This window comes from Crocodylus porosus, unplaced genomic scaffold (genome assembly GCF_001723895.1).
Source record: "Crocodylus porosus isolate Cpor-Errol unplaced genomic scaffold, CroPor_comp1, whole genome shotgun sequence".
Classification (NCBI taxonomy): Eukaryota; Metazoa; Chordata; order Crocodylia; family Crocodylidae; genus Crocodylus; species Crocodylus porosus.
In genome coordinates this window covers 18,218,903-18,242,927 of record NW_017728913.1, presented here as the reverse complement: position 1 = coordinate 18,242,927, position 24,025 = coordinate 18,218,903, and the positions used below count along the sequence as shown (strand labels likewise).

Genomic DNA, 24,025 nt, shown 5'->3' with positions numbered 1-24,025 from the left:
AAGCACAACCATTCTCAGCCCAAGTGCCATTTGAAGGGGAGTGGGGGGGTAACGGCTTCTATTCCATCCAGGAGAACGCAGAACAACAGCAGACTCTCCCTATGCCTGAAGAAGGGTGTTTGTGCCCGAAAATTTGCGAAGAATAATTTTTTCAACTAGTTAGTTGGTCTAATAAAAAAGATCACATTTACCTAAAGAACCTTGGGGGGGCGGGGAGAGGGGAGTAATTGCACGTCTTCCCACTCCTCCCCCTAATGTTTTTTGGCCCCTATGTTGCTGTGAGAGGTTGTGGAAAGGCTCCAGTGGTGGGACTAGCATAATTTCTTTTCTTACTGTTTTGGAGTTGGGTGATATTTTTAGGTTTTAAAGACAAAGCTTTGCCTGGGACCATCTAGCTGGGCCTGGTCCTGCTTTGAGCAGGGGGGTTGGACTAGATGACCTCCTGAGGTCCCTTCTAGTCCTCATTGTGTAGCCAGTGGTTCTCAACCTTCTTTTGTTCCAGGTCCCTTTTCTAATGGCCAGCCCCAACCCAGTGCCAGGATCCCAGTCAGCATCCCTGAAAGGAACGCAAAACTCTAGAACTCTTGATTTAGAGATGATTGTTTTGATTGGACCAACTAAGAAATCACAAAACATATATATTTTTTTGCAATCATAATAATTTTAATAATAATTTTTAGTGATTTCTTCTTTGGTTTAATCAAAAGTATAATCTCCAAACTAAGAGTTCTAGAGTTTTGCATGGTATCCAGGTTGTAGCTGTATTGGTCTAGAGGCAACAAGGAATCAGAACTCATGGTAGAGGTGATTGCCTTTTATTAGTCGATTTTTGCAACAAAAACAACAAAAAAACCTTTTAATTGAGAGTTTTGTGTTTCTTTTTGTCTCAGACCAACACAGCTACCTAATGCATACCTGAAAGAAACACAAAACTCTAGAATTCCTGGTTCCAAGATGATACCTTTGATTAGATCACCTAAGAAATCACCAAAAATAAATATTTTTTTCCGCAAAATATCTATCTATCTATCGATAGCAAGATATAGCTATTTATACTGATATAGTGATTTCTTAGTTGATCTAATCCAGAGGTCAGCAATGCTGAAAATGCCCACAAATTTGGCTTGTAAGATGTTAGCATGCCAAGGGTGGACAGTGGGGAAGCTGCAGGGGGCCTGATCCTTGTTGCGGCACTGCAGCCCCCCGCCCCTTCCCTGCTGTCCTCCCGGAGGCATGCATCCCAAGCAAAATGCCTTCACATGCCGCACTCTGGCACCCGCACCAGGGATGGCCAGCCCCTGGTCTAACCGGAGGCATTCTCTCTGAACGAAGAGTTGTAGAGTTTTGCATTGTATCCAGATGGTCACCGTATTGGTCTACAGCAGGGGTTAGCAGCGTTTTTGGGCAGAGTGCCAAAGACACCCACAACTTCAACTTGCAGGATGTTGGCAGGGGAGCCACGCAGGCCCCGATGCCTGCTGTGGCCATGTAGCCCCGGCCCCTTCCCCGCCAAGGGGCACCCGTGCCAAGGAAAAGTCTCTGAGCACCACACTCCGGGTTGCCTACCCCTGGTCCAGAGGCGAAAAAGAATCTGAACCTCTGGTAGAGGTGACACCTTTGATGAGGCCAACCAGATTTTTGCCAAAAAAAGAGAGTCTTTAATAGGGAATGTTGCATTCCTTTTTGTCTCAGAGCAACAGGGCTCCCTCATCCATCCCCGGCACTCCCGCATCCCCATGAGGGAGGCTGGACTCGCTTCCCAGCCCCCTGAAGGGCAGGAGGGGGGCTTCGGGACTCGGTTGTCCCCGAGCAGAGGGCGGGCTCCGGCGGGCCCTCCCCGGCTCCTGTGCCGACGAGGACGAGCCGGGGCTGACGCGAGGGCCGGGGCCGGGGAGGCGGGACCCGGCGGGGCTGAGTGGCAGCGCCGGGGAGGGAGGAGGCGGGAGAGTCGCGCGGCTCAGTGCCGGGGACCGGTGCAGGGGAGCGGAGCCGGTGCTGTCCACGCCGCCGCTGGTGCTGAACCCGGGAGGCGCCGGCCCCGCACGTGGGACTTGTGGAGGGCAGTGTGGGGGGCGGGGGAAAGCTCCGGAGTTGCCCCCAAACTGCTCGGCTGCCTCGGCGCTCCCCGGCGCGGCTGCGGATCGTCTTTGCCGGCGCACAACTAGCGCTCCCTGCACCTGCCTTGAGCCACGGACGGCGCGGGTCGCTCCTCGGGGACTTACGTTAGGGGTTTTTCGTGTCTGAGGGAGCCTCGGATCAGGTAAGAGAGACGCTGTCCTTTGCCTTCCTGGAGGGAGACCAGGCGAGAAGTTGTCAGACCTCAGGGCAGCGCCAACAAAAAATATAAGAGAGAGAGAAACACTTGGGGAAGAGCCGAGCCGCTCTCAGGCTCACAGTGGGCTCCGGCGGCCAGGGGAGGATGCAGAAGAAGTTGGGAGGGGGCTGCTTTTGGTTGCAAAGTTGCCACAGTTGTGCTGCTTGGATTGGATGCAGGGGTTGGGGGGAGCACAGTTTTTTTTTAAAGTCTTCCTTTTTTCTTCACGGATGTACTCAGTTATGTATTACACATGTATTCATGCAGTTATTTATTTGTTTTTGATACTCACGGATGCATGCAGTTATTTATGTTAAGAGTCCGCATGCAAGAAGCCAGCGCTGTTTTGGGCGGGGGGAGAGCAATAGGGAAGCCGCCCTCTGTTTTGCTAGGAGTGCAGGGGGGTGGATGGGTATGTCAGGTCAGGCTGGGAAGTCGTGGGTAAAGTAGGAATTAGAAAGGATTTGCTCTAGGCAGGCGGGAGTTGCAACACAGCAGTGTGCTCAGCATGTGGGTGGTGTGTTTTGTTTGGTGGGGGGGGAGATGAAGAATAATGCCTTGGGGTAGACCTTGATGATGATAAGGTAAACTCAGTCTCTTTGAGGGGTGTCATCTTTTGCCCTCTCCAAGGGTGTGTGTGTGGAAAGAGGGAGGGAGGGAGGGAGAAAGTTGTGGGTTGTTTGTTCTAGTACTGACTGCTAAATGTCAGGCCTTCCTTCAGGCTAGAAGTACATGTAAATGTGGAACTCTGATTTAATAATACAGTATTATGTTGTATTATAGGACCGCGGCTGTTGGTAATTGAATGGAACTGGGAAGCGTGGGCAGATGAAATGTCTCGCTATTTCAGCAGTATTTAACCTTTTGTGTGCTTAGCGGAGTGCTCTGCTCCACTTAGGGGGCTGCTACTGAAGATGTGTCTCTCCTGTGACTTGGCAGAGCTCTGCATGTGCTGGGAGAGAAGTAGGGACCTTTTTGTGTAGGAAAGGAAGGCTGATTCCAAAATGAATAGACTAGCTGCTTGCAGCCAGAGCCAGAGAGATGATTGAATGGATTAGGCAGGCAATTAGGGCTCCCACACTGTATTTTGTGACCTTACTTATTACTTTATTACTCTAAGAAAGGCGATTCTTTTCCTTAGATTCAAGACCTAAAACACAGTTGTTACATAACACATGTCTAATGTACGAGTGAAAGTACCCTTAGTTCATAAGCAGTTCATAACTTTTATGCTACTGAAATGAAGCAGGTCAAGAAGATTACATTCTACATTATTACAGCAATGACTTCCTTTCTCCCTGCATTATAGTGTTTAATTCAAGTGTGATCTTATTCCTGAATATGTATCTACAAGAAGATAAATATAGTTGTCAGCAATGCAGAAATAATGATTATAAAGTTAAAAGCTACTAAATGCAGGCAAAATACATTGTTGTACATGCTAAGTCATTTAATTACATGAAATTAAAATTGAAGCTTGTCTTTCAGCAGTCCATCTATACTTCTTATTTATATTTCCCCCCACTCATAATAATTAGGAGTGACCCTCCCTCCCCACCTCCCACACCAAGGAGGAAGAAGTTTGTGTGTAGAATTCACATATACTGTTACCTTTCATTAGCCAGCATGTTGCTTGTGTGACTATTTACTTGTTTAGTAATATTTTCAAAATGTTCATACATTAAAACTTCCACTTGATTTTTTTTGGGGGGGAGGTGATATTTCTGCAAACTTGCTTTGAGAGACAGAAATGCTATATTACAAACCTTTATTTTTTAAATATGGACCATTCAGTTAAACTAAAGATATGTATGAAGAAAACATGACAAGATTTTGTAATGCTGATATGTATGCATGCATGAAGGGCCTGAGCCTGTAAATCCTTGCTTTCTTGAATAGGTCTTCCTCCCACACAGTCTGGTTAATCTCAGTGAGACTGCATACATGAAGATAGTTTGAAGGATTGAGCCCATTGAGATTATTCCTGTCACTAAACTTAATGGCATGGCAACTATTACATTATACATCATGCATTTTTAAGTATATGGACTGTTTTATCTTGATCACTGTAGATCTTTATATACATCGTTGGTATACATTATTGCTGTCTTCTAGAAATATCAAGCACTGATATAAAATAGAGATTTTGCCAATTCTGTAGAACTTTTCCAATGAGTTAAATGGAATTTCTCCCTTCCCACAAAAATTGACATTCTTTTTTAACCTCTAGCTTAAGAGTAATTCAGACATTGTAGCCCATGAGTATTTCTTTTCTTCAGGTGGTATGATTAGAACGTTTCTGTCTTCAGGAACAGTTCTGCATTTTGTTTTGGTGCTCTATTTCCCTCTTTCTTTTTTCAACAAAACTGAAGGATGTGGCATATTAATATAAAGTTCTAAAGACTTTAATAAGAGTATTTTACAGGTGCCAACATTATTCAAGGTAAATTCAGTGGTATGTTTAAATATGGAAGTAACGCAAAAGGTACCCAACATTCACACACCACTGTTACCATTAAGTTATTACTCAGGCAAAATATCCTGTTTATTACAGGCTCCATTTTGGGCCTCTTCCATGCTGATGAACTAGATCCATTTCATAGATCTATGAAATATATGAAATGTATTCACATACTTGTTAATGTATGTACAATGATTACCTTAGTGTCTAAGATAGTCTTTCAGTAGTTCTTAACATAAATTTGCTTCTCCCCATGTAGTTATTTTGCGGAGTTAAACGATGACTTGTAAAAGTTATTGATTGGATTGAAAGTGAGTGTTGTCCATAATTCTGTCTGGGAAAAAAATGCTCTGGTTTGATATAATTATGAACTGTTTTTCTGCACAGTTCTGTGTGCTTGTCTACCCTTTTTCAGTGTTTCTTTAACTAACTGAGGTTTAAGAAACACAGTATAATAAAACATAAAGCACGTATTTTTATACAGACTACACATATACGTATATACTGTGTACATGTATGTATATACATAATACTGTACACACACACCTATAATACACTTACTCTTCCTCTACCTTCTGGAACATCTAGAATACTAAAAGAAAAGTAATGCTATTACAGAAATCACTGTCACCGTTTCCAGGAAAGCCTCTTTACTTAAAGAAACAAATTCAGATATGGAGCCTAACCATGCACAACTGTATCTGCTTATATCACTTCTGAATCTGAGTTTTCTGAATTCAGAACTTTCAGAGCTGGTTCGAAAAAGAATGCTCGCAGACCTGACAACAAAATAGGTTTTGGACTAAAAAAAAAATTCTTTCCAGATATTGCAGAGACCGCAGATTATTTCATTATGTTGAACATCTCATATATATAATTACCAGGCAAGGGGAGGTTATGAATCAAGTACTTGCCTTAACTCTTTCTTTTTCTGCATCCTTTTTATTGCATGTTACATTAAGCAAATATTTTATGTATGTAATTATTATATCTTGTTTCAGGTTGTTATGTCTTTCTAAAGAAAAGCTAAGGGCTTAGTGGATTCATCTGAGTTTCAGCCTGAAGAGCACTTTTTGTAGTTCAGACATTGGTGATGTCTGACAGTGAACTAAAAGTCAGTGAATTTGTTTGTATCATATGATACATATTAATACAATATGGTTTGTTTTACTTTTGATAAGCAGAAAAGACAATGATCTCTCTATGTGTTTTAGAGAAAGGACAAGTTGCAAATTTATTAAACACATGCTTCTGTGTGCTAAAGACTCAGTTTTCAGGTGACACGAACAACCATGCTGAACTTTTTATATCAGGGACTTCTGGATACTCACCATCTCAGAGAACAATACTGTATAAGAATTGGATCCCCCTGGTGATACCTAAAGATCATTAAGGTCAAAGGTTCCTACCATTTTCTCAGTCCCAAGGAATTGCGTTATTTGCTTCCAACCCACAGGAAGAAGTAAGACCTCTTACGTTATCTCTGTGTATTTCATCATAAACCAAACTTTACTCTTCATTTTTCTATGACTCATTTTTTTCACATTCTGTATCAAACTTGTTGCTAAATGATGTCCTCCCAGGTTCCTTCTGCTGGAAGGCACTTACTGGGGTTTGTTTATTTATTTATTTATTGTATTTTCTTTTCTTTTTCTTTTTTCATATATGTGCACAACAGCAACCCCCCAACACATTAGCTATAATAATGCGCAGAATAATGTAACAGACAGGTTATAATTAATTCTGGCCTGGCTTTGCCTGAACAATAAGGGGTGTGAATAGAGATTGGGAAAATTCTTCACTGTCAGGGTAGCAGAGAAGCTGAAAAAAACTCATTGCCAGTGTCTTCCATGGCTTCCATTCCCCTTTTGTTATTAATCTGAATGGTTTACTAGGCTGAGTACATTGTTTTAAATTAGCCAACACTGTTGTGGCCCATTCTCACATAAACAGATATGCAAGTGGGAATTTTATTTTATATTTGTTATTCTATTGTTTTCCATTTTACTTGTTAGCCAGCAATTTTCACAGATATTTTGCTTTACTGGTCCAGAAATATACCACGACAGAAGCATGGCTATTTAGTGGATTACCGTTATTCTTTGTATTAGGTGCAATTAATTACATTATGGAAGAAGAAAGTGTTTTAAAGGGATGAGAGTAAAAAAAGGGAAGAGAAAGAGTTAAATGTGTGGAGCAGTTGGCAACACTGTCACTGATTGCTTGAAGTGGGTTGAAGTTCACAGTTTATTTGCATTTGAATTAATTGAGATTGGTGTCCAACAGAGCTTTTCAGAACAGCTTTCAGAAAGACTTCTTGTATAATAAAGTACTTGATAAGTACTTCAATATGCTTGAGGAAAGATGGTGAAGGGTATTTTCATGGCTTTGTTTTCTGTGATAGTGTTTTTTATTTAATTTTTTTCTTAAAGCATTACTGTACTTAAAAATTATTTCTAGCATTAAGTATGTATTTCTTTTTATTAAGAAATGCCTTTTTCAAATGAGTATACAAAAGAGTATATAGGCAGGTTTCTATTACAATATTTAGGATTAAAAATGAAAATGGAGTTTATTTACAGAGGTAGTAAACACACCGATGATTAAAATGCATTTTTACATTAGCCAGATGCAATAATCTATGTCTACCAAATTCTGTGTTTAATAAATTATAGGCTTGTCTCAATTATTATGTATCACTTTTGTTCCAATGGAAACCACAAAAACTCTGAGGGGGTATCCTGTTCTTTCCTGGTCATCTATGTGGCCATTTTTTGGTATTTCTGTTCTTGGATTCATAGCCTTGTGCACATGGATGACTAGGTGCACCTACAGACTGGAGACAGGAAGGGATAACATTTCCCCTCCCCTCCCCCCCACCAAATACTGAGTGCTAGGGCACTCACCTGGAAAGGCAGATATTCTAAGTTCTGGGCCTCATTCACTCAGAGGGGGTTTGAACCTGGGTTTCTGTCATTGCTTTGCAAAGGACTCGAACCACTACAGGTCAGCCACTATCAAAGACTTTCTCTAGAGCTCCTTTTGAAACCTCCACCATGTTAAGTGAGTACCGCAGCCTGACCTGTGCTTAGAGTGCTGTTCTAGGAAATGAATATGGTTTGCTTCATTCATCATAGGCAGAAGACAAATGAACTCTGTGTTTTAGACAGAAGACAAGTTGTAAATTTATTTGCACATTTTCTTATGTATTAAAGACCAGGTTTTCAGATTAAATTAGCCTGAAATTAGCCCCTGTGGACTAAGAAAATGGTAGGCACCTTTGACTTTAATTAGGGTTACTGTATTTCCAGTTTCAAAAAAGAGGAAGGCGGGGGGCGGGGAGGAGCAATGCCAGGAAGCGCTGGGAAAAACTTCATGCTGAGCAGAGGCAGAGCAAAATCTTGGACATGTGCTGATATTTTAAAAAACTGCCTGGACGGAAATGGGGGGACCCAAAACGAGAAGGTGTCTGAGAAAACCCAGACATATGATAACCCTACTTTAGTAGTCGTTTGAAGTCACACAGAGGGGTACAATTTTCTACAGTAGTTTTCTTTCTCAAACTCTCTCTGGCTGAAGGGGTCCCAGAACCCAGAATCCTAACCACTGAGCTAATTCAGGCAAAAGTGATCAGTATACACAACCATTTTCTATTCCTGAATTGAAATATGGAAGTCATGGGTTCTGGACAACCTCTGCTCAGTGTGTAACCTAAGTCAAAAGCAAACAACATATTTGCATCTAGAAAGAAAGAAAGAAAAAACTAAAAACCAAACCAAAATTCTAACAATATTAGAATGTCATTATTCAAGTCAACTGTTCCCCCTTTACCTTGAATATCATTTTCAGTTATATAGTCTTAACTTAGAAAAGATTTAGAAGAGATGTGGTCAGCTCAGAGAAGGAGAACAAAAATATGGAAAATGTGGAGAGAATTCTGCAATGAGGGAGTGTGAAGTGATTCAGGTGTTATCTTCCAGAAAAGAGGCAAATAAGCAGGGACAAAGTAAAAAAATACAAATAGTGATATACAGAAGGTCATTAAAGTGTATTACAATTTTCCCTTTTCTTAGAATATAAGACCAAAGGGATGCTGAGTTCATCTGAGTGGTAACAAAGGTAATATTAATAAAATGGAAATACCAACACATACTCTGTGAAATTAGGATTAAAAAATACAGACAGTGGAAACATTCACTGTTAGATCCAATATAAGATTTAAAAAACGCTAGGAAGGATATAAGCACTGATCTTCAAGGTACACACAACCACTAGTTTAAATTCTCTTGTGAATTAGTTTAGGAAAGAATTCCCCTTGTGAATTAGTTTTGCAGCAGTTTTTCACTACAGGATTTCTAGATATTTTTAAGTAAGGAAAAAGAAATCCTGTAAAAAAGCTACAGTATAGTATGGACCTCTGGTCTGATCTAATGAAACAATCCCTACTTTGTTAATAGTTGTTTGCAGGCATCTGTTCTCCATATGAATATTTACATGAGACTGTAACAAATCCAAATACGATTTCATTACAAAAACAATCATAACACTTTTTATTTCTCTAAATAGAGGACTATTAAAAATTACAATTCAAACCAGTCTTAGAGATTTAGTTCTTCTTCTGGAGTAGAAAAGTCAGATTCTTCTGGTACCACCAATTCCATACATACTGGCTATACAGCAAAAGTTTTTGGATATTCATTAAATATATAAACACAAATACTGTCATTTTTCTTTCTTAGAGCATAGAAGGTAGACTCCAGTGGTGTTACTGGGGGCCCAAATGCGTAGGCACACAAGAGAATAAACCCTTTTATAGGTTTATTAACTTTGACAATTGGAAGAGTTTAATTTCTTATTAATGTGATGGGCAGGGGTTTATATAACTAAATCCTGTACATGCCAGTGCAAGGAGACATCATTAACAGTCATTTTAAGAGTGCCTATAATTTGCTTTTTGGGACTGGACATTTCTTCTTCTTAACTGATTATTTTTAATGCCTTTTCCACTAAAGCATTCCAGAGTAGGTGTTTTATCTCTCCCTTTGTGTCCATTTTCTCAACAATGACTAATTTTTTTTCTTCATTTCAAAGTCCATTTAAGTGAGCAGAAAGCCTCATTGATCTATGTGCGCTCTGATTCAGAAGCTAAGCAATCATTCAGTTTTTTATAAAAAGTAGATGGATTGTCCTCCCTGGAAGTTAGCAGGCTAAGTACTTCATGGGTAAAGGCGGGCTTTCTCAGTGCTGTCTCCAACTGTTCTCCAGTCCTGAGTAGAACTCAGACAGTAGGTCCAAGACTGACAGTCTCTAAGCATTCACTCACTATAATCCACAATGTTCGTGAGAGTAAACAGAATGTCCCATCTATTAGAATGGTGTAGCTTCTTCTTCACAGTCTGTCTTTGTCATCCTAAGGTGACTGTTTTGTGGTTCTGGCGATAGGATTACTTTTTTCGCTTTGCTTCTTATCTTACTAGAGTGGCCCTAGCTGACAGTCAGTCAGTCAGTGAGTGAGTGCGTGCGTACTTGCCAAGCCATTCGATAGCATCCCCAGTGACTATGTGTAGTTCCCGTAGTCCACCACTGAACTTAGTGGAGGGGGACTAAGTGAGACTAATATTAATCATTCAGTCATTCAGCTGAAAGGTGTCCACAGCTAGTTATTAGGAATATGACGCATAGCATTATATCTGAACTCCTTGTCCTCTCCTGAGTTGGGCTTTAAAGACGACATGTCCATCAGGTTAGGAGCTGACATCAGCAAAATAAAGCACCCACCACTCACTTTCAAATGTTTGTCACCTTTAACATGCAGACAGAAGTAGCATTTGAAATGTTTCCAAGTGAAATGTGCATAGTAATGTTTCAAAAAGGAAATGCTTCAGGGGTCATATGTGTATCCCTTGTGCCATGTCCTGGCTGAAAGAATTCAAATGCTACAGCATCCACTAGTGCCAGTGAGGGGAGTGTGCAGGGAAGGGGAGATCAGAAAGAAGAAGTGAGCAGGGGTGGAGGAGTACCCAGAGCTTTCAACCCCACACTAAAACCTCTGCCCTTTGATTGGGGTCCTGGGAGTCAGAGGAGATTTGGCAGAGGGGTACAGGGGATAAGTCTAGATCCAGTCCTGGCTCCAGATTCAACCCCAGCATGCATCTCAGTCTTGCTCTTGCATATTGTCTCTGTGTAAATGTGACCAAAAGTGAAACTGTCCAAAAGAGTACCTCAGGTACCATTTTTGGAGAGTTTCAGTCACTTTCCAAACATTTCAGAGGGTTTGTATCTTTGCACAGCTGGCCCTTTGGAGTTTCAAAAGTGTTTCAAATGTTTTCATGGTTACATCTGTCCACATCCTTAGTTTAGCGGTAAAAGCATCTGCCCAGAAAATTAACACGTGTTCTAGGCCATCCTCACTCTGAGGGAATTCAAGGTCATTTTTTATTTCCCAGGAGAGAGGCCTTACTATTAGGCAGGCTGTATCAGTGCCTCCACTCTTCTTGTTTGAACTGCACTATTTGACAGCCAAAAGTGCCAGATTCACAGGCCAAGGAGAACAAGTAAGAGGGGACTGTTATGATGAGAACATACATATAAGATGGCAGGAATTGTAGTTATATGTCCCTGCTGTTAGGTAGTCATCAATTAAAAAATACAGAAATGTTGCCAAGAAATAATTGTGCAAGCAGGGTTCAAAACTATACGTACATATATAAATCTAGAGGACATTTTCCCACCAAATTATGATTTAAATGTTGATTTTAGGTTGCATTTAGCAGACTGACCTTTAAAGAAAAGTGCACCTCAGCTGCCGCAATGGTCATTGAAAATGTAAATCCTAAAAAGGTCCATTCTCCAATGTACTTGCTAAGCTTCAACGGTCTTTTTGTTGAATTAAAATTCAGAACATCCAGTAACTCAATCAGCAGTCTATCAGTTACAATTAAGAAAGGGGGATCTTCTTATCTTAATTGTTATAGTTTTACGGTGAATAGGTTTTTTCACAACTTGTAAGTTTTACTGAAAGTAGTTTGCATATTAATGCATGGGATAAATGAGTTATTTGTTCAGGGCACAAGAAACTGAACAATATTTTTCCTGAGATTTAATTCTGGTGCTAGGTAAACACACTCTCCAAACTTGCAAGAGTCTCTCAAGTGATTTTCAGACAATGTCACTCACCTATATTCCATTTTTGTCTAGTTTCATATCAGAATTATTTTGTTCTTTGGTACGTGGGAAATTGGCACAAAAAATATTGGAACAACTTACATATTCATGTTCTTGTTGCTTTTCCCAGTGAACACAGGGAGAACCTTAGGGCTTTCATCTGAAGCATTAACACAGTGCTTTAGGCTTCAGAAATTAAAAAAAAAATAGTATGCCCAAAGACCAAGAATCTAATATATGTATGTCCTTTGCATCTTTTCACTGTGATGGTCTCATTCACCTACTGCTCCAGGCTCTGAGACAGAAAATGTTCTCTCATAGAATGAAAATTTAAAAGGGGTAAAGTGTGCATCTGTCATTATACATTTTTGCATATATCTTATAAACCAATAAAGCAGCAGTAAAGATGTGTTTTATACACACAACACTTGGAGACTGAATATTAACCTTAACACTGTGCCTTTATACTATCCCAATATCCACCATGCCTGTGAACATTGTAGTAAGCATCTTTAAATATTCCTTATTATTAGCTACATAGTTACTGAAGTTTCTAAAGCAATTCTGAATTTGAGTGTGAACATCTATTTTGTTTGGGTTCAAGTATGATACCCATCACTATGGTAACTTCCAATAATGTATGAAAACAATGTACCTAATACCAAGGGTGTTCTTCATTCACATCTCTGGAGAAACTGGAGATACAACAATCCTGTATTTGAATAATAAAATGGATGTATTTTTAACAAAATTAGTATGCATTTGTAAATTTTGAAAGAAATTTGAAGTATTTGAAAGCACAGCTCTCAATGCAGTTTAAATATGAGTGGTGAAAATTGAGTTTGGATTTATACTTTTTTAATGTAGTAAAGAAAAATAGTTTTATTATTGGGAATTTAGTTTCTAAATCTGCACATTCCTTATGCTTTATGATGATACTGCAGTCTAAGTATTCAAAACTTCTTAATGCCAAATCCATCTGAAATTCTAGTTGTATTAAAAGTATATTGTGGTTCTAGTCTAGGCTCATTAACATGCAGATAGACCCTCTGTAATAGGATCCTATCTCTGAGGGCAATCATGCCACCTGATGGCCACACTAATATTGCCCCAACCCACTGTGGTCTCTCACACTATTGTCCTATCTTTGCCTGCCTTCCCTTTTTGATATGGTAAATATGGGAGGCTGTATTGGAGCCCTGTATGTATATCCCTGACTTCTCTTCCTCCTTCCAGTCACCTGACTCCTTTACCCTTGCAATAAGGCCCAGGTGCTGCTAATTGTCTCTCTGCAGGCTTACTGCTTTGCAACCTGGCTTCCTGCAGGCTTCCCTCTCTAGTCCCCTGCAGGCAATTAGCTCTGTTACTTTGCTGTCTCTGTCAAGTTCTGTTGCCTGCCTCCCTGCAAGCAGGCTCCCAACTCTTAAGTTTGCCTCACTAACAGCCGCCCTGTACCCTGTCTTGCAGCCAAGCCATCTGCTCTCTTGCAGCCTGCTCAGCTCTGCTGCTTAGTCCCATGCTCATTTGCCCAGTTATCACCAGACTGGGGCTTTGTAGTGTGTCTCCTGCAGTCCCGTTCTTGCTTCATAGTAACAGGGGTAAGAGTCTTCCTCTTACACCCCTAAATAACCTTTTTCTCTCTCTTCCCACCTATCAGATCACTCAATATGTTTTTTGTCTTCAGGACAGGGAGAAATCAGAAGCTTTTATAACCTTTTGACATCTGCTTGTCTTCGCCACTATTCCATGGCACAGATGAGATCAAGGCTTTCTAACTGCTGGCCCACGAAGGGTAAATTTGTGGTCTCTGGGCTCCCACCCAGCTGCTGCTCCTCCAACATAGCTGCAGCAGTAGTCAGGGCCTCTAGGCTCTTCTTCCTTTTGGCTGTCTGGCTCTTTTCCTTGGCCCAGGGGGTAGGGCGGTGTAGATGAGCTGTTAATGCAGGGGGAGCCTGCAGTCAGGGTGTCTGAGTAGTGGCGGAGCTTTTTGTTGGAAAGCTAATGGCATGTGTTGCAGTGGTAGGGAGTAGCAGCAGGAGGGTATGTGAAACAGCAGCAGGGGGTATGCAGTACACCAGGGGTGTGCAGTTTCATGGGGATAGCAAGGGAGCAGTATAGCAGGGAGAGGGGTGGTGGGAGGTGCCTGGATGCAAGTTGCAGCAGTGGGATGGTGCTGAGTGCAAAGGGGGGCACCCAGGCATGTGATGCAGTGGGGTTGTGGCCCTGTGGGGGCCATGGCTCCCTACTGTTGTGGCCTGCGGACATGCAGTCCCTGGCTACTTAGTCCAAGATAAGAACTTTCATAGTCTTTGGGTCTTTGAAGAGGCCACTAGTAAGGATCACTATCCTACAAACTAATAGGAGTTTGTGGAAACAGGCAGTAGCATGAGGATGGGTGGGCAAGCAAGGCATGAACTCTGGGCATTGCCTAAGAGAAGCGAGATGACATGGTGGTCCTGGGGTGCCTTGCCTTCCCGTGTCCCACTGCATGTGCACTTTCCAGCTCCAGCCCCTACCACAAGTGGCAGGGACACACAAGTGTGTGTCAGTGAATGTAGGGCACTCTTGAGAAATGTAGTTCTGTACATTGGCAATGGAGTTTGCTGCTTCTCACAGGAGATGTTAACCTCTTGTTTTGCTGCCAAAATGGTGAAGTTTTTTTGCCTTTTACCAGGTGCCTCTGGTAAAAACATGGGGTGACTTCCTCCTCGGCAGTACCAAACTTGAGTCACTACACCTGCATATTGCATTCTGGAGCCTCCAAAATCAGAAGGAGGAGTAGGAGGGAATTCTGGTCAAGTGCTCTGGGAGAAGGATAAAAACCATTTGAAAAGAGAGACTGCAGTCTATCATGTCAATGCATTGTTATGGAGAGCTAATTTTTCAAGGGGGGTATCTTGTCATATTTTGTGAAATCTTTTATAGAGCCAACTGTATAGTTGGGAAGGTTGTTGGAAAAGCTTTAAGGCATCAAGTACCCTTATTCAAGTGTTTTACAGGTACCTGAGCACTTGTCCCATAGCTCTCCCAGATATTTTATAGGACCAATTATGTTCATCACAAAACGATATCACAAAATGATATCACAAGACATCATTGCTTCTTATACATTTCCTGGACCATCACGGCAACAACAGCAACGTCAACCCTAATTTCTCAAGGTATTTGTTTGCCTTGCATGTATACTGCGCCTATATGCTAACAATACTTATGATTGTTTTATCGCTTTTGACTTGTTTATATGGGATCAGCCCTTTCATAATCTTGTAGTTACTGTATCTGAACTTTCTGTCATGGCTGGATATAGTATTTGTCCCAGGCCTAACTTTCTTCTCTTCTTGCACTTATCATGTCCACCAGCTTCTCTGCTATTTCCCCACCATTTTCTATTGTATCTTTTTTACTTCTTGCTAGTTATTTGTCTCAACTCCTCTTTTTTGTTAAGTTTTAGAATATTCTGACATGCCCAAGTGGCAGTATATCTTGTCTATTTATTTGTTTTTCATCTTATAAATTGTACTCTATAGAATTTGTAGGTTCAGACAGTTTTCAGTTTTATAACCAAACAAGTTTAAAAACAGAACAAAATTGTGAAAAAGCAAATTTAAGAAAATTCAGCGTGTCCCAGAAGAAAATCAGCTCCCTTCCAAAAGACTGCTACTACAAAAGACTGAATGAATAGGCAAAGTGCAGTGGCAGCTAACAAACTTAAAATACATGAGATAAATGAGACAAGTTAACTCTAGAAGCTGAAATTCCCAGTTAAAAATGCTTTCCTGTTGGCCAAAGTATTCTGATCTGGAAACTGTTAACAAAAAATAGAATAATGATCATTTGAAAGATGCTTATCTGAACCAATTTATTTGAAAAACTGTACATATAAGGCCTGGAAAATGGCTCTTTTTATCACTGTATATATATTGCCGTATATTTTATTTTTGAGTTACCAAATGCAAATCATTTGCATTTATTTGAGAAACTAATGCTTTTAAAGTTAAATTCAGGAACATAAAACCTTTAGTTTATGATGGACATATTTTTACTGTTACTGAGGGGGAAATCATTCTTTTTCCCTGTATTGAAGTATACAGAGTATTTGAACTCTCCTAGTAAGAGAAACTTTCTTGATTGTTTGGTAGTGGTCCTTCAGATTTATCAGGCAAGTTCTAATCTAATGCTAAAGAAAGAGGACACAGTTCTAGATCCTGAAAGTAAAGTAATATAATGGAATAGGTGACCATTCCTACATATTTTTAATGAAAAGAAAGATCATATTTAGTATATTAGTACCCTATAGACATACCAGTCCTTCAATCACAGTTTGTAAGCAAGTGTACGGATCGCAGAGCTCTCGCAATTTCTAAACTGAATCTTTTGACATTCTGACCACATAGCTGGCTCTAGAGGAAAGCCTGAAATAATACAATGAGCCTGTTTCTCTTTTAGTCTGGTTTTAATCTGACGTAGTTTCACTGATGCTAGGGTCACTGAAAAAGAGAAGGGAATTGAGCCCGGAATCTTTCAACTGCACGTTGAAAGGACACTGTGGCAGAAATCAAATCATCTTTTGAAATTTGCTACTTCCTCTTTTTTCCTAATACTATATTTCCTGCAAATAACTAAAACTAGCATTATCACATCAGAAATAATGACCAGCTATAACAGTGAAAGAACATTAATGTTGATTGATCTGTAGTACTAACAAGACATTCTGCCTTATTAGACATATGTTAAAGCAGTTACCAGTAATGGCAAACATAGTTTGTCTGAAACTAAACAAAATCTTCAAAATGGAAATAACATGCATTTAGAAGGGTTGCTACAACTTCAGTGCAAGCCTTATGATCTGCTATTAAACTGCTGTCCTCCAGAATGTGCACAACTTATACAGAACCCTGCCCCCTCCAATAATGAAGAATGATTCCTTCAAAGCAGTTGAATTTAGAATAGGTAGGCTTCCTACACGTTATTCTACAATAACTGGAGCTGTTTATTGACAGCTTTTGCAAATATGTAATCAATAGGAAAACAGCTATTTACATACGTTTTATACATCCTTTCCCAAATCAGTAATGGAAAATTTCATACTCAAAGAAACAGATTTGTAAAGCTCCCAATAGAGTCCAGGTTCTGTAAACCAACAAATGATTTCTGTTCATCATTATAGAGCATGTATGTTTCCCACCTTTATTCATATAATAAATTATTCAAATATGATTTAACATAGACCTCTAAGAAACAGGAGAACAGCTGTATAATAGATATGGGTTGAAAAAGAAATTGTTAAGCCATAGAGAGGTAAGTGGGACAGTCCTACTTCAAAAGGGAGGTTGGGCAAGTATAAATAGAGAAATTGAATCAGTGGCTAGTGAACAAAAAGCCTGCTTCTAATTCTTACTACAGGAAAAGTGTACATTCAAAATTTTCATTTTGTTTATAATGAAGAAGTGCATATGCTACTTGCTATATGCAAACTTTGAAAGAAAAAAGAAGTTACATTTCTTGATTAAATGTTTTACGATTTTATAAAAATGCCATTTTATATTGGAGTTCCTATTTAAGCTATGTATGGATAAATGTAAGAATCTTAAAAATAGTTGCCAACTTTCAAAACAGAGTTAAACCATAAGAATTAAAATGTAATTTAAATTCAATTAAGTAGGAATCCAGGTGTTATTTTTATGCTGGTTCTATGCTTAAAAGTTTTCAGAGAGAGTGCTACAGAGCTCAAACACAGAATGAAGCTGTACAAATCTCTGTATACCGCTCCTGAAAAGTACTGAATGGTGACTTTGAGCTGATATGGAGTTCTGAGTCTGTAGCTCTCTTTCTGCATTGTACTAGTTAGTTCTAATTCTTATAAAAATGAAATATATGCTGAAAACTATTACTTTTGTATCTCATGATGGGGATCACAAGGGTGGCTTAATGATTTTCTGATAATTGGGCCACAAATACTAATGAAATAAAAAGACTGGCTAAATCATATGAAAGACCTGATTGTGTGAAATTAACACCAAACATGATCAATATCTAGGGGACACAGAATATACAGAAGACTATACAGAAGCTACATAAGTTGATACAAAAACAGCCTGAGACTGTAAGAACAGTTCCTAAGCAATCATTAAAAGAGATACAAAAGTAATTTAGCACTTTCAATGACAGCATGATCCAACAATCTGAAAACATGAAAAAACAGCTAACAAATCTTGTGAAATTAATGTCACATAGCAATTATGTCTAGGGACAAATCTCTTAAACAAAAGAGTGAAGAAATCTGTTGTAAAATTGGTAAAGCCAAAGAACTAAATTGGTCTCTCTCTCTTTTGTTCAAAAGAAATGTTGCCTTTCTTCCATAATTACATAATGAGCTGGAATTCTGGAAAGAGAAGTGGCCTCAATTACAGCCCATGGTTCTTTCTTCAGGAATTCAGAGAAGTCCTAGTATGGGGGGAAAGCCACAATTCTGTTTTATGATATGAAATCCAAAGTCTCATTTACAGCCACAGTAATCTGAGACAGGTGCCTATGTAGACAATGTAGTTAACTGATTGATTCAGAAACCAGTCAGCTCTGCAGTAAAATCATCTTTTGAAGCTTATTATGCTCATTTTGAAATAATGGGGCAAATGAACCACCAGACCAAAGAACCAAAAGTTATATTTTTTGCTCCCAGTCTGACTGGTCATGACCTTACTGTACTAAAATATTTATCAGAGAAGAGACTGGGAGCAGTTGCAAGCTACATTAACCCATAGTTTTTGACTGGATAACAAAAAGAACTGTCCAGAATCCCTGAAAAAACTGCATTAGCCTTGCTGACATCAAGGGAGTTTATCAGATAAGGAGATGAGGTTACAAGCACATAATTATCCAAAAGTTACAAGATGTTTTTATCTAAAATCAGTTTAAATGTACTTTGAATTTTTTCAAAGGGAAAACAAAAATGCATTAAAATAGTTAGACTTTTAAAATATGCAGTGAAACTAAAAACCTACCATTCTTTCATGGAATAAAAAATACATGATACAAGAGTGAATACCTCTTGATAATACTAAAGAGAATTAGTGACAACATTCTAAAAAAAACCAGGTTTCTCTAAAACTTTCACATAAGCCATTTACTGTAAGTATTTGGCATGGCAAAAGATAAACAGAATAGCATATTTCCAATATTTACGTCCATCTGAGCTGTCTTGTATGCTAACTTTGCCTAAGAGTCTGTATAACTTTTGAGATTTCTGTGTTGGAGCCCAGGAAAGTAGGGAGAGGGAGGGAGGGAGGGAGGGGCAGTTCTGCTGGAAAGCAAATAGTGTTTCAGCTATTGTTTATTCCCAAGGTATTATCCTTGAAATTCACATTACCGTAAGGAGGGACTAAACGGGGTTCATTGCTACTTTTGTACAAACTATGAGTTCCTCCATATTAGAATCATCCTCAGAAATAGGGCAACCATATTATTTTTAAGGAAATCCAGGACTACCTCCCACCCCATCATGCTGATCCACCTCCCCACTGGTCAGCAGCAGGGGCAGGGATCAGGGACTGCCTGTGGGAGAATGGGGTGAGTGAGGCCTGGAAAGTGGGCAGCTGGGGCACTGGTGGGCAAGAAATCAGGAGATGGAAGCTGTTGCTGAGCAGGGAGAAAGTTTTGTGTGTGTGTGTGTGTGTGTGTGTGTGTGTGTGTGTGTGTGTGTGTGTGTGTGTGTGTGTGTGCGCGCGCTCCAGATCCAGGCTGTTGTATTGGCATGTACATGTGCCACATCTTGTGTCAGCAAGAGGCTGAACCTGGGCAGCTTCCTCTTGACTCCATCAGACCCTTCTGTGCCCCAGGCCCCCCCACACTCTACCCACTTTGCTTCCTCCTACTTTGGCTCCCTTCCCCATGCTTCTCTGCTAACACCACCCCGCCACTCACTCCTCTTTCCTCCCTCCTCCCATCACTCCTCCCACCATTTCCCTGCCTCCCCCAGACCTTTCCCCCTCACTGCCTCTGTGACCCTCCACTCACTCCTCTTTCTCTTGCCCCTCTCTCCCCATCTCCAGCTTGTCCTCCCCTCCTAACATGTGCACGTACACACACGCACGCACGCACACGGTGGTAGTGAATAGAGCCCAAAGCCACCTCCTTCAAACATGAGTCCCTAGCAGCCATGATCACAGCAGTGTTCTCCCACTGCCCTACCCAAGGCAATTCCCATCCCAGACAGGAGAAGCAGTGCTCAGCCCAGCATGCCCCCCACCTGCAGCTGCTACACAGGAGGAGTTGGGTTGGGTGGTGTAGGTGGGGTGGCACCAATGTGGGACTTTTGTTTGAATTTTCCCTAACTGGCCAGGATGCTATGAAATTTGGGACTGTCGTAGCCAAATGAGAACATGTGGTCACCCTACCCAAAGATATCTTTTCACACACTATTTTGCTCCGTGTTTTCAAGGATGTTGTTCAAAGAAGGGGAAAAAGTAAAATTTTGGGAATAGTGGGCATACCTACACATGTTATTAATTTGACTGAATAAGCTCTGGTGCACTTTGCACTGGAGTGTATTGCTCCCAGGCACCACATGTATATGTATGTTCAGGGCTGTAACATGTTGGGCTAGGCCTGAGCAGCCCTGGGTGGCAGGGGGCCTAAGGAATGAGCCTGCCAGGCTGGGGCTGCTCTGACCAGCTCAACATGCTGAGGAGGGCCTGGCTGGGGTAAAAGCATGCTTTAGTGTGGGACTAGCCAGCAGGCAGCCCTTACACTGAAACACTATTGTGTCCCAGCCAGCTCTGTGCACTGTATGGAGTAAATAATGCCGCTGAAGAATAGTACTTGTGTTGACAAGTACTATACTAGGGGGCATTAATTAGGTTACTGTGGGCTAATAGGGCTGCATGTGTAGATGCTGAGACTTTACTGCAAAGCTAATTAGGCAATTGCAGTAAATGTCTTGCGTAGACAAACCTGTGGCTATTTCAACAGTATTCCTATTCTGTGCTTATAAAATACTGTATTTTCCATGTTTTTTTCTTGAAAGAAAAATAAAATAACTTTCACTGAAAAAAATTACTAAAGGTAATTTTGATTTTCAAGATGTAGTTCTTGCCACCAGAAAAATGGTGGATGGTCTTACTAATAATTAAGCTTAGAATAAAAAAAAATAGGGCTGGAAGAAATGTTGGGAGTTCTAGTCCAAGTCCCAGATCAAGGTAGGATCATCTCTGTTTAAAAAAACCCAGGCAAATATTTGTCTAAACTGTAATTAAATTTCGTCTGATGGAGATTCCACAGGCTCTCAGATAACAGGTGTCAATGCTTATTTACCCTCATAGTGAGAAAATTCCCGTGCTGCAACTTAAGATTCTTACTACTTTTCCTGTTTGCTGCAGCCACAGAGAATAGTCCATCACAATCATCTTTATAATTACCTTTCAAGTATTTGAAAACTATTAAATAATCTTATAAAAAAATCGCCCTCAGTTTTTTCTTCTCCAGACTAAATATTCCCAGTTCTTCCATTTTATTCCTTTTCTAAGTCATGTTTCTTAGACCTCTATTAATTTGTGTTGCTCTCCATAGGATTTTTTCCACTTTGTCCACATCATTTTTCAAGGGTGGTCCCTGGAGTTAATATTTGGAGGTAGCTGCATTAAATTAAACAATAGCAACAAGGCTTAGGAAATAGCAGTTTATACCTTTAAAGAACAGGGTGGGGAGGGAGGAATATCTATTAGTGTCCATTTGAATCTCATTTCATGAGTGTAAGTCACTCACTATTTACTGGCTGTGAATCTGGGGATTGAATAAAATGAAACGGGCTTGGCCGTTTTATCATAATAATACATTGCATGTTATTAAGTTCCTGATCATAATGTATGGGAGTCAAAGTAGACAGCTGTAGATACAGAAATCCTTATATCAGAAATGGCTTTGCAAAAAAAGAAAAGAAGAGAGAGATTGTGCTAGTGCAAAAAACTACAAATATGGAATGTACTCCTACCCTAGACTTCTATCACTCTGTCTGTTATATTACCTATTAAATTCTATGTATCAGCGCTTAAATGTCACACACAATTCCTATAACTACAGTTAAAATCTTGTATTGAATGTGATTGTCCATGTGTTATAATGCTTGCTCTTTTTCTTTAAACTTTTGGGAAGGTATATATTTTATCTTATCTTTACCTGATGGTCCAAGTGAAGCAGTCAGGCTAGCAGGCATCATAGATCCACTTGTAACTGGGGTCAAAGATGTCTCTCCAAACTTTTTTCCACTGCATTCCCAAAGAATAAAGCCTTGCTGCCAGGTTCTGGGAGCTTTCTAAATTGACATATCTAAGAAAGCTCTTGAATACATTACATTACCCTAGCAACCTGATCCTCTTTCATGACTGACAGAACAAGTGCAATTTTCTGCACTTATTTCTGACTGAGCAACATTGAGGCTCATCAGGAAAGTTGACCTTTGTGGTTTTACAGTAAAACTAAAGCCAACTTTCTCAAGAGCTGAAAGAGGAAAAACCAAAGCAATCAAAGTAAGAAAAAAATCCATAAATTTACAGTTAGTTTAAGGATTGGACACTATCCCTATTGCTATAGGGTTATTTTTATTTCATATAGCATTCTTTTAAAAATGGAGAACATTTTATTTCATTTTTAAATGAGTTAGTGGTTAAAGAAATAAATAATATCCACTTAGTTATTACTGCAACTTGTTTTGGTTCTTTTTCACTCCCTATTCTAAATCCTGGGCCTAGTGAAATAAATTTGAGTTTTGCTATTTATTGGGGTTTTTTTCAGTGAGGCCAAAATTCCTACTATAGTCAGAATTACATAATATCACTGGGGCAGAACAGAACTGGGGCTCAATCATACGAGTCACTGAATGTTGTTAACACCTATGCTATTAACATGCATCAAAATTTTTATTACCATACTTCTGCTGACTATCCATCAGATTATTGTTGAAGAATCACTTTGTGCTTTAGGCTTCTGATATTTGATTGGATTTTAGGATATGCCCCTCATTCTAGGATCTCTAGGTAAAATTGTGGCACATAAATCAATTGTCTGGCATCCATGTCACCCTATACCCAATTGCTTCCCTCCATTATTAGCTCCAATTACTCATAAACCTACCAAAGATTAGAAATAACCTATCGCAGAATTTTTGTGATTGATGCTTCTGGTTTACAATTCAACTGTTATGGTAGCTTTAATCACACACATGGCTAGAAATAGGCTTTGCATGGAGCTTCTAAATATACAGTAGTGTTTACTTAAAGAGTAATATACAAGCCCTAGCAGAGTATTAAGGAATGCAACACATTTTCCGCTTCCGAGCTTTAGTTCACTTTTACTGTGGTAGTCCATGCATGTCAGTTTGTGTTTAGAAAGCCAGGCCAATCATAATTTTGTTTGCTCTATCATGAAGCCTTTCAGTCCATCTGTCCTTTCTCAAATTTGTTGTTTTTTAATATTCTCCCCACTCCCAAGCCCATACAAAAACTTAATCCACCACTTCCCCTCTTATCCAGAGCGTTCTCTCTTTCTTTCCCAGGTATCCTGCCTAATTGACTTTCCTTTTTATTTTTGACATCCTTGTTTAGACCTTAGTAACTTTTCACTGCTCATCCCTTTCCTTAAGGTGAATAATTTTGAATAAGCAATTCTTGAATTCTTATGACCCACCTGGCCTCTGAGGGACATGCCCCCTTCTCTGTCAAAAACATAAAGCAACTTTCATACTACCAACTATATAACAGGTTTATAATTTAGGAATCCTACAAATAGAAGCACTTGGCACTTGATTATAGAAATGTTTCCTAATCCAAAATTCACTGAAGTAAATGGAAGTCTTTCTGTTGATTTCAAAGGCCTAGTATTTGCATGTGTGTCTAACACCTACATGAGAAGGACATTTTCAAATTTCCTTTGAATGGCTAAAAGGTAAAATAGAGATGGTAAAATAGTGCATAGTCTCTTATCCTTCAGCCTGCAAGGTTAACAGATTGAGCAAACTTCTTTTGATTATAATGAGCATTTTACCTGCTACAAGACTATGCATTACTTAGAATAATACTAATAGTAAATTAAGAATA

General features: G+C 39.8%; 1 protein-coding gene across 2 annotated transcripts in view; it reads left to right on the top strand.

Annotated features, from left to right (window-relative positions):
* The first annotated feature begins 1,933 nt into the window (after nt 1-1,933).
* Nucleotides 1,934-24,025, top strand: part of FSTL5 (follistatin like 5) — a 600,367-nt gene continuing 578,275 nt past the window's right edge. For both annotated transcript variants that reach the window (XM_019534563.1, XM_019534562.1), the window contains exon 1: nt 1,934-2,260. The gene's annotated coding sequence lies outside the window, so the exon portion shown is untranslated. The remainder of the gene's footprint in view (nt 2,261-24,025) is intronic.